Raw genomic sequence first — 11,089 nt, 5'->3', positions numbered from 1 at the left:
CAAACGATTATCATTATCATTGTAACAGAGAGATAAAAACTAGGCAGCCTTCATTATACAAGGCACAGAAAATCAATCAATTTCTCCATTATCATGCTACTGAGAAGCATACTAAATGCAGCTTATTAGGAAGAGTCATTCTCATCCCTAAAGTAAAAAGACAAGAATAGAATCAAAACGGGATACAGATAAGGGGAATTATTTTCCTATGCAATTAGCAGTGTTATTCCCTTTTGCAAGATGACTTTGTAGCCAGGAGTTCATGACAAGTTTTTTCCTTAAGAGATTTTTTGGCTATATAAAACATCCTGTGTACTCACGGCTAAAATAACAAGAGATTTGCAACTCTTTGACTGCTGGTCTTCAGATCAGTTCTGAAAAATAACATAGATTTTAAAATCTCTTTTCTTCTAGATGTCTTTTTCTACAGCAGGCTTTCTACATCAAATTTATTTTCTCTTTTTTCCAGAATATCAATACTGGCCTTTAAAAGGAAAGTATTTCTAAACCAGACAATCTAGGGGAGAGAGATTCAGCATGACAAGCTCCTTACAGTATGATCAATAGCTTTGTGTAGAAAAACTACATAAATAAAGTCTAGGATCAGGAGTAATATTACTGGGAGGATTACTAAAATTATCATGATATTTAGAGGTTTCATTTTGCTGCTTTTTGGGCCAAAAATTAATCTTTGTCCAAAGACCTTGATGAATGATACTGGGGCAATGAACAGACAAGCAGATATGTGAACAATTATGGTTGCTTGCAGAAGGTGCTTTGAGTTTTTATTTGCTGTGGCAGTATTTTTCTTTATTTCCATGACAATAAAAAACAAGATAGTACCGAAAAATTTGCTTTAAAATTTTTTCTTGTACTAAATAGACAATGGAAGAGAGTAATGGTTATTTTCCACATGGATAATCCAGGATTAGAAAAGGTGTAGGGGTACTGACCTATTGTTCATTCATTTCAAATAAATAAACTTTTCTGTATAATTCCTTATTTATTTTCATGTCTCAACTGTTTGTGTTTAACTGCTAAAATGAAATCAGTAGAAGGTGTTTGTAACAAAATGCCAGGGTCTCAATAATACATATCTAGAGAGGGATGAACACAGGGAGTCTGTGTACTCATGACTGAGTTACACAAAGGATGAGCTGAATCATGCAGCGCTAATAGGGAAAGAACTCTCTTAATAATAAGTCTGGGAAAGCAGTGCCTAATTTACATAGGAATAAATGGAAGTGGGATATATGACTACTGAAAGGTGATAACGAGCTGTGTTGAGGTCTCTCCTCACATGTCCTTCTCATCTTGGTAAGCCAGCCCATCTGTTCCAGTACAGACTGAAGGCATTGGAGTATGAGAGCTTCTTGATTTGCCTCCCAGGCTGGTCCTTATAAAAGGCAGCTCCAGTGACGTCATAAAATCCTTGGGATGTGGGGCTTTAAAAAGATTGTCAAAGTTATGTTTGGGTCAGTCAAAATAAAGAAGCTACTCTAAAGCCACTCTTGTGGACTGGGAAAATTGCCACACTGCTCATGGTGTTAGGTGGACTGTCTTGAAAGAAGACATAGAATGCAGAATCATGTGGTGCTTTCATCAGCAAGCAACGTTTGGTGCATATTTTTCCTAAATTCAGCCCTTGGGTAACAGATAATTGTCGAATGCATTTAATTTTGGACACATTCAATATTTACTTGCAATAACTGCCCTGTGAGACTCATTAATGCTTTAAAGCTTCCTATTAAATGGAAACCTCACAGTACTTTCTTTCTAATAAAATAAACTGAAATGTGAAAATATTTTCTGTTTGTTTTTTAATAATGAATGTGTGTCTCAAAAAATTACTCTTAATTTGTTGGATTATTTTAGTTTTATGTCCTTTCAGAGGCATGTAGTTGAATAATGAAAAAAAGTGCAATAAAAGCAAACAATAATTATTCATGCTGACCTGAGGCATTTAAAGAAGTAGAAGAAAGTCTAAAGAAACAGATTTCCTATAGTGCTACTTTCTTAAGTATACTAAGGTAATTAGCTTTAAGAGGAGATAATTTCAGTTCACTGAGGGTGCTCTTTTAAGTCTTTCTGGGAAATTTGGATTTTCCACTGATAGTAGTTTTAACATGTCACACTGGAGCCAGAGTGAATTAAAGTGAAGAGCTGCATAGTCTAAACAAATAGTCCTTCCCATGATCAGAAGCCTGAAAACATAACAGCATAAATTATGTCACATGCCCACAAGTAATGCAGGAACAATTAAAAAAATAATAGCAAAACCTCACTACAATCCATAAACAATATGTGATGCCTTTTATTGAGCTAAGTTTTTAAGCTGTCTAATTTTCCAATTTATCATGTTGCATTCTTACCGGTCTTAAAAAAATAAACAACAAACCTTCCCTGTTCTGGGAGCTATTATTTCTTCTGATTAAATGGTGACATAGCAATTCTCCAAGAAAATAACTGGCTAAATCCTCAAAACCATCAACGAAAACCAGAACAATTTCAATTCTTATCTCATTTTGAAGGATAGTTAGGATAGGTACAATATATTTGTTTGCGGATATGGATATTTTAGTAACTTATTTTACATATTGAAAATTCCTATTTTAATCTAATTTGTAGTTCCTCTGCATTTCTCCTCTACAACCATTCTTTAATTTCCTTCCATGCTACTTTCTAACTAAATAAGAAATTAAAGCCTTTTATTACTCCTTGCTGCAAGGATCTCTCCCTCTTTGGCATGGTTATTATTTTCATGATTGAATGTCCTCAATATGGGCAATTGTAGATGGAGAATTCAAGCACAAACCAGTTGAGGGCTCTGTCTCAGCAAACAAATAATCTGACACTGTTTCGGACATTGCTGCCTCCCTCACTCTACACAGGTGTGTGCTGCTCTCCTTCTGTGAGATCCTTGTGCTCCCCTAGAGAGGTTACATTTGACCTCTTTTAGTTCACAATCTTCAGTGGCACCTTCAGATAATATCTGGAAGGTGAAGCTTAGATGCAGGCAATATGTGGCAGCACACCCCAGCTGACATCCTTGCAAGCAGATGCCATTCCTCCCGCTATGCTTTTGTTAGCCCTCCAGTAGTGACTTCTACTCAACATCAGCTACAACAGGAACGGAGAAAAGACTTTTCACCTTTTTTTTTCTTTTTTTTCTTTCAAGTGTATGCTGCTACAGATTTTTCTTGTTTAAGATGTGTTCTTTGGTTGCACTTTTGACCAAGTGTAAGTTAAATGATGAAGTTGATGGCAACGCCTCTCATGTTCTGTCCCGTTCTTTGTACCTACAGACAAGAGGCACTTGATAATGACAGTACCTTGATGACTGCCCTAACTGGATGGTGAGAAGAAGGATAGGTTTTCCCCTATCTGAATAGAATTCAAAGATTACTGTGTAGGACACATGCTTCTCAACATGAAATCATCCAGCAGGACGCTGCAGATAAGAAAGGGTATTAGATCTTCTCCCATATCACCTTGTCCTTTCCCAGCCCCAGTTTTCAGATGTACTGTTTTCAGAGATATTGTTTGCTGATCACATATGCATGGTCAACTACAGCTGCCAAAAGTGCTTTAACAATTCAGACCAAAGGCTGCAGAGGTGTCATTAGAAACTACATAGAGAAAGAGATACCACAGTACATGAATTTCTAGTTGATGATGTAGATACTGTTCTCAAAATTGCCTGGCCTGCTACACAGCCAAAAAACTTTGGTACTCAGATTTTCCAAAGTACCAGCATTACATAGGCAAAGTTTAGAGTCTTCTATTAATCTGTTTTTTATCATTATTCTTCATATATGTTAAGGATGTATTTCACTGTTTTGCTGACTCAGACTTTTATTTTTCTTATTACACCTGCAAGAAATTATTATTTATCTCTTCTAATAAAAATGGCATTTGGAAAGGATAAATGAGAGGTGAAGATTCTTACCTCACCTAAAGAAACAGTAAGCTCTTCAGTAGGTCCTTGTTGTTTTCCCTCTCTATGAAAATCGTTGTAAGCAACATTAGGCAATGTTAATTGTATGTTGGTATGGCTCCATACCAATCATGGCAGGCATTTTTCAAAGAGGGAACTAAAATATTAAAAGTCTAAGTGAATTAGGTGCCCATTCCATTTTAGAATGACCTGAGCATTAGGAGCAAACATGTTACCTGGATTCCTAAAATCAAGACCAGATGCCTTTCTAAATACTATGCTGTAATTCAACCATATTTTTATTGGACACAGTACAGGAATTACAGGGAGAAATTCCATGGTTTCTGTTATGTAAGAAGTCAGACTACATGATGGCACGATCCCTTATGTCACTAAAATCTCTGAATAACTGAAGATGAAATCATATCTGATTTGCTCAAATTTCACTTCCTGGGTTCTTGTGGTTTCATAATTTCACTCAATCTCCAGCTATTGAAGTAGGTTCTGGGGAAAACTTTGTAGGCATAATTTGTATTTTCAATGTAACAATCAGGGAAAACCCTCAAAAGTTTAGGAAAACCTTCCTGTGAAATTTCCGCCATGTTTTATGTGTTTATTCCACTTCAGGATTGAGCTCGAGGGAATGCGTATCTATGTTTTTGCATTCACTCTAATGCTGTTATCACCAGGCAATAAATATGGGAATTTATGCTGGGTTGGTATCTTAAGCATCAGCTTTATCAGCAAAATCAAAATACTGATAAAAAGAAATAGAATCTATTTCTGAAATAGGACTTCCATGAATCTACAAATGATAATGCCTACTGAAAACCAGAGGCCTTTCTCATATTCTCAGGTTCACTTATGATGGAATTCACAAATTTTCTTTTGAGTGTGGAAAATACCTTCTCATTTTCAGCACACTAGAAGCCAAGTATTTAAGAGTCCAAGTGTGTTGAAACTTTTGAAGAACTCTAATGTCAGTAAAACCTCTGCATGTTAAACCACTCTGAACTATAAAATGAGTTTTAAATGTCTTTCCTGTTAGGCAGGAACACTTCAAGGAAAGAAAATTGTAAATCAGTCCTGTCTAATGGAAGACTCAAGAACCAAAAAACCCCCACCACCTTACCAAAAAACAGCCCAGAGCAATCAGCTTCGGGGGGAAATGGAAGGAAACAATAGTCATGCTTTGACCTCAGGATTGTTTTTTCCTTCGTGTCTGTGAAGTCATTAGAAAACTCTGGTACCCTCTGCTGGCCAAGCAATAAATCTGTAGCACCGGAGCCAAGATGACATTCCCACAGATGCTGACATGTAGCAAGTGAGCAGCTTGGAAGCAAGAGCCACGTTGACTTGCATCCTCTTAAAGAGTAAAACAAAAAACCCATGAAACATCATATGAGAAAGTGTTACTCAGGAAAAAGCTTCAGGCTACCCAGAGAATGCTATAAAAAAAGGTCTAACTAAAATATTTAATGCTAGCTTTTTATTAAAGCATTTTTGAAATATTAAACCTCTACCTAAGGATGTTTGTTAGATTTTCAGAGTCTATTGTAGCAGTGCTATATAATGACTGCAAATTTGCTTGTGTTGTGTTCCTCTTACCTTTCAAATCAGGACTCACTGCTGCTAAACAGAGGGAGCATGGCGCATCTAGTGCGCTGCTTCAACATCTAAAAAGTGCATATGCATATTTCTTTGAAATGGAGTGATACCCTCTGTTACATGAGCTCACCTCTAAGCAGATATCAGTGAGGCTGGAACTTTGTTTTATCCATTTAAAATAATGCGTATTTGGTGCCTTACAGTTCAGGAGGTTAAAAAGGTAAATGGTTTCATGTATACCATAGGCCTCTGCTAAAAAGAGGACAATAATGATGAGCCAGACACTTTCTCAGAGGTGGAAAGTAACTAGTTAGAATAGTTAATCTTTTGAGATGCATCCCCGGTATTAAGTGGATTCTTCTCATTCAGCTGAAGGCACAACAGCTGGATTCTCTCATCCCTGACTGGGGCGGTCTTGTTAGTGTAGGATGACCTCTGGAGCACTAACACAGATAATACTGGCACCTCTCTCCACTCTAATCAACTACCAGTCTGAGCAATTCTACAGGAGATGGGGGCATTAAGGCCATATTATTCTAAACAAAATTCATTGATGGTAGCAGAGTATTGTGACAGCAAAAGACAGATTTTACCTTTCCCACCAAACGTTTTTAGGGCTAAATTTGTGGAATGGTCTGTAAAAACAACACAGCTCCATATTTTCTCCCTTTTCTTAAAGTCATATTTTGCAAAACTAGACTATTTGTGTCAAGTATGTCTAAGCTAAGACTCACAGTTTTACTGCCATATATAAAACTGTTCACTGCAAACACACATAGTTAATGTGCTCTCTCTTCATCTCTTTCCACACAGATTAGAGCTGGCAGGAAATTTTTGGGCATTTAGCTGGAATGTGAAAGGCTCAGGTTCAAATTACTGTTCTGTCCCGGCCTGTTTCAGAGCAAGGCATTGAAAAAAGATCTCCTAGATCTGAACTGACTACTCTCGTGGCTGGACCAGTGCTGTTTTGGTGATGAAGCCCTTGTATTTTGACCATTTTTAAAGCGGTTTGATTAAAAACTGACCTCTTCTCATGATGTACCTCAACTTTCACTGAAAATATTTCCATTTGTAAGGTTTTCAGTCATAGCTAATATAGCTAGTTATACATGAAAAGAAAAAAAAGACAACAAAGCTATCAGTAGTTATGAAAAAGCAAGATGAAGGTAGCTAACATTGTTGAAAGGGATTAATATGCAACACAGGCATTTAGTGTCCTGTATCACACTACTTGCAGAGCACAGGCATGCTGTTGATAAAAATGCACCAGGGCACCGCATGCAAAATACAATATATTGATTTTATAGGCAGCAACAATTCTGTTTATCCTTAGCATTTATATATAATTTATTAGAAAAATTACCAACACCCACACTGTCGACTAAGTTGAGCCTTCCACTGTGCTTGTCCTTTTGCAGGTATAACAAATGCCCTCTGAATTCTTGGGATAATGAAATGCTGCTGCCTTGTGCCAGGGCAATATAGAGGTGCTGGGTTTGGTTGTGTTTGAAAGTGGCTTCAGTTGTGTTTGGGAGTGTTCACCTCTGAAATTCAGATCCTACAGCTAAAAGCACAACAGAAATTAAGGTCTTCATCTGAATTAAGAGTGTTTACATTTAGTTTAATGTCAGTGGGGAGAAATAGGGTGTCATTTATTCCCCAAAATAAATATTAATTACTTGACAAATCCTACCTTTGATTTTCCCTGTCAAATGTGGAAAGAACAGTGATCAGCTGTCAACAATTTGGGGTGCTTACTTGCCCACAGCCCTTCATGCCAAGATGGGAATAAGACCCAAATCTCCAGGGTAGATTTGCGTAATTGGAGTAAACATTGTGTTGTGCTCTCTGTTGACAATTTTAATACAACAACTCCATGCTTTATCTGTCTTGCAGATGCAGGTCTCTGTTTGGAGGCAAATGAATTACTCAGTGTTTGAAACAAGAGTACAAAGCATCCATGCAATTGAGGACTATGCCATGACAAATACAGTCATGGAGGTCAAATGCAGTGTTTCTTTGTTGTGGGTGGAATGTCGTAGGAGAAGTGGTAATGTTGTATAACTTCTTAAGCTTTTAAAGGATCATTGAAAATGAAAGCCTGACCCTTTAGAATTTCATCAATGCTACTGGACTTCTTTAGTAATATACCATAGTCCTTCATCCTTTGAACTAATTTATTAGTTAGCAGATGGAGGGGAGGTGTCATCCTGTTTGTGAATCACTAAAGAAGGTTTCTTAAAGTTTTAATTTTCATAGGTTTTGGTAGAAAGTAATAGGATTTTAAGGTTCAAGAACTCACCTGGTCTTAGAGTGAAAGTTTGTTGGGAGGTGGGAGGGGAGTGAAGAAAGGCAGACTGTGATTCTGACACAACTTTCAGCAGAGAACACAAAGGTTAACAGAACCAGTGAGGTTTTAATTTCAGTTAAAAAAAAAGTCTTAAAAAAGGGAAGAAAATATAATTATCATGGAAATGATCACTAACTTGGTCCTTAGGACTTATTGGGCCCTCAGTTTCAGTCCCTTATCTGCCTGATATATACCTGGCCTGTAATCCTGATGTCCCATATCCCATATGAGTTTGTCTGCAGCAAAGAAATTCTTGTTCTTCCTGTAAATTCTTTCAAACCCATCGTAAGTTCTGCAGCCTTCCCACTCTGCAGCTTAGAAAGATCATGTTTTGATTGCAGATTGCTTAGGGCTTGTAGGTGATGTGGTGGTTTTGGATCTTTTGCCCCTTCCCTTTCTCTCTGATTTTGCCCATCTCCTTCTCCCTGTGATTTCCTCTACTGTTTCTATTTCTTGTATTAACCCCATCCAAGTGTTTTGTTCTTCCCATTGTCCCCTGAAACCCTTGCAATGTGTTTTCCTGATTGAAGGCTGTCAGCAGGGGGAGCATCAACAGCACAGGAGACTCCCACCGGGGCTACTGGGTCTTCATGGAGGAAAGGAATCAGACTTGCAGAACCTTAAAAACAGAAATTTGGCCATTATGTGTATATCAAAGATAGTTGCATGACCAGAAATGTTAACTCATATGTAAAATTAGTGAGCTCTTTATATTTAAATGGAAAGAAAATGCCAGCCTACATACATGTCAGAGTTGCCATAAAGAAAAAAGAACAATATGGGAAAAGTAGGATTGTGCTTGAGGTCTTTCTCCAATTTATTTCAAATTACTTACTTTAGATATTCACTTTTTTTTGTTGCATTCCTTGTCCAGCATGTCTCTAGAGAGTGAATTAGTTCTTTGCTGGAGAATTTCAAGGCTAATAAATTATGTTAATATTGACCAAATGAAAAATAAACCAATTTTGATTATGCTGGCATTGAAGGAAAACAACTTGGGCAATCTTTACTGTCTGGACATGCTGTATCCTTGGCTGATTCTTTCCTTTCGTGAGTCATTGTTTTCTGGTAAATGCTGATTACTGCCCCATGTGCATTTGTGAAAATTTCATCAGACTAGGCTGCAGTTAGTGCAAACATCAATACGCTATCAACACCTGCCAAAATAAAAATGGTGCATCCTGGATTCTACATTAAGAATCCAGAGTTAACGCATATAACACAATATATGAATACTTCTATAAAATTATCATAAAATATTTTAACACAAAAAATTATGGTAGCTAGAGAATTAGATATATATATACACACATATATAGAAAAAAGAAAAAAGCAAGTAAAATTCACTGTAAGGATGTTACAAGGAGATATATGTTTGATGGTGTTGGTGCACATTTTTATTATTGCCTAGTGGGTAGGGTGTTGTTCTACATTTAGTTTCCCCTTAAACTTGCAGAACTTTCAGTTTATCACCCCCAGAAGAAGGCCTGTCCTGTCTAAGGAAACTCAGTGATGCTCTTGTCTCAGACCAGCAGTGAACGTTCAGGACCAAGACCAGGGACAGATCAGAAGAGAACTGGTGTTAGGGCTTACAGCTGATGCCAGCCTCATTGCTTCTCAAAACAGTTGGCAAGATCCCTTTTTCCTCACCACAATTGTTTTCTAATCCCCTGAAGCTAGAACCACACAAGGCTTCCAGAGCTTTGGTATTGGCAAAGCAGACTGTGGGACTGTGATTGTTTTGGTACCAGGAGCTGATGCAGATAGGTGCCAGCTGACTGATGTGGGTAGAGACCTTTGCCTGTGTTTACATCCCACCCTAAGTGCTTCTTGTAGCACAACATTAGAACATTCCACAGTTTAAAAAAATACTTATCCATTTGGTTTTATAAATCCAGAAGTACTGCTCTTTCCTACAGAAGAACAGAAGCACATAAAGTAGTATATGATCACGCAGGAAGACTCTGGTAAAGCAAAGCCTTGAATTTTTCCCTTCTGTGTCCTAAGGCAGACCCTTAGCAAACGGATCCTCTTTCTTTGCCTGTGCTTGATATTTTTCTAGCAAATATTGTGATTTTCTTTTCTCCTGGGATGTTCTTCTACAACATATGTATGTCTTCAGCTCTGCAAGTTAAGTAGGTACAGTATTTCATGCAGTAAACCAATTGGTATATATAGTATTCCTATGTTTAAAATGCCTTTGAAGACTCGTCCAAAGCTCACTGAAGCCAGTGACATCTTTGTTTAATTTCAATGGAATATGAATCAGGATGTGGATTGAAAGAGAAAATGTGGTCCTGCTTCTGCACTGAGAATTAGTGCAGGCATCCTTGAAAGTATAGGACATTATTTGGTTGTAGACATAATGAGAGCATATGGGATCATGGTCTTAACAGAAATAGTTGTTTCAAACTTTCTGAAGTGTGCACTATAGTCTGAAGCAATACCTGTCTGAACAAAACTTCAGTATACAGATATCTTCTCTGAAAAAAGAGATCTTTTCACCAAATTTCCTTCTATTTTGAATTCAATGAAACTGGAGAGAAAATATTTCTATTTAAAGTAGATTTAGAAGAATATAGTAATCTACAAAAACATTGTAAATCAAATTAAAATAACAGCCTGTTTTGCTTAATATAACAATGTTTTCATTTGGCCAAGAGCTGTTATTCATGGAATCATAGGATAATTTGTGTTGAAAGACACCTTTCATGGTCTACTAATCCAATGCCCCTGCAATGAGCAGGGACATCTTCAACCAGATCAGGCTTCTCAGAGCCCCATCCAACCTGACCTTGAATGTTTGCAGGGATGGAGCATCCACCACCTCTCAGGACAACATGTTCAGTGTTTAACCACTCTCACTGTCAAAAATTAGTTCCATTTTTCTTGTCTGAATCTACCCTCTTTTAATTTAAAACCAATATCCCTTCTCCTATTTCAGCAGACCTTGCTAAAAGGTTGGTCCATATCTTTCTTACCTTTAATTACTGAAAAGCCATAATAAGGTCTCCCTGGAGCCTGCTCTCCTCCAGGCTGGGCAGTCCCAATTCTCTCACCCTGCCTTTAGAAGAGAGGTGCTCCTTTGATCATTTTTGTGACCCTCTGGATTTGCTGCAATGGGTCCACATTCTTCTAATGCTGGGATCCCAGAGAGCTTTTAGAACAATTAGAAAGTTTTCATGGGTCAATTT

The sequence above is a fragment of the Corvus hawaiiensis genome, chromosome 5 (assembly GCF_020740725.1).
Source record: "Corvus hawaiiensis isolate bCorHaw1 chromosome 5, bCorHaw1.pri.cur, whole genome shotgun sequence".
NCBI classification, from domain to species: domain Eukaryota; kingdom Metazoa; phylum Chordata; class Aves; order Passeriformes; family Corvidae; genus Corvus; species Corvus hawaiiensis.
Note: the sequence above shows the minus strand (reverse complement) of the source record.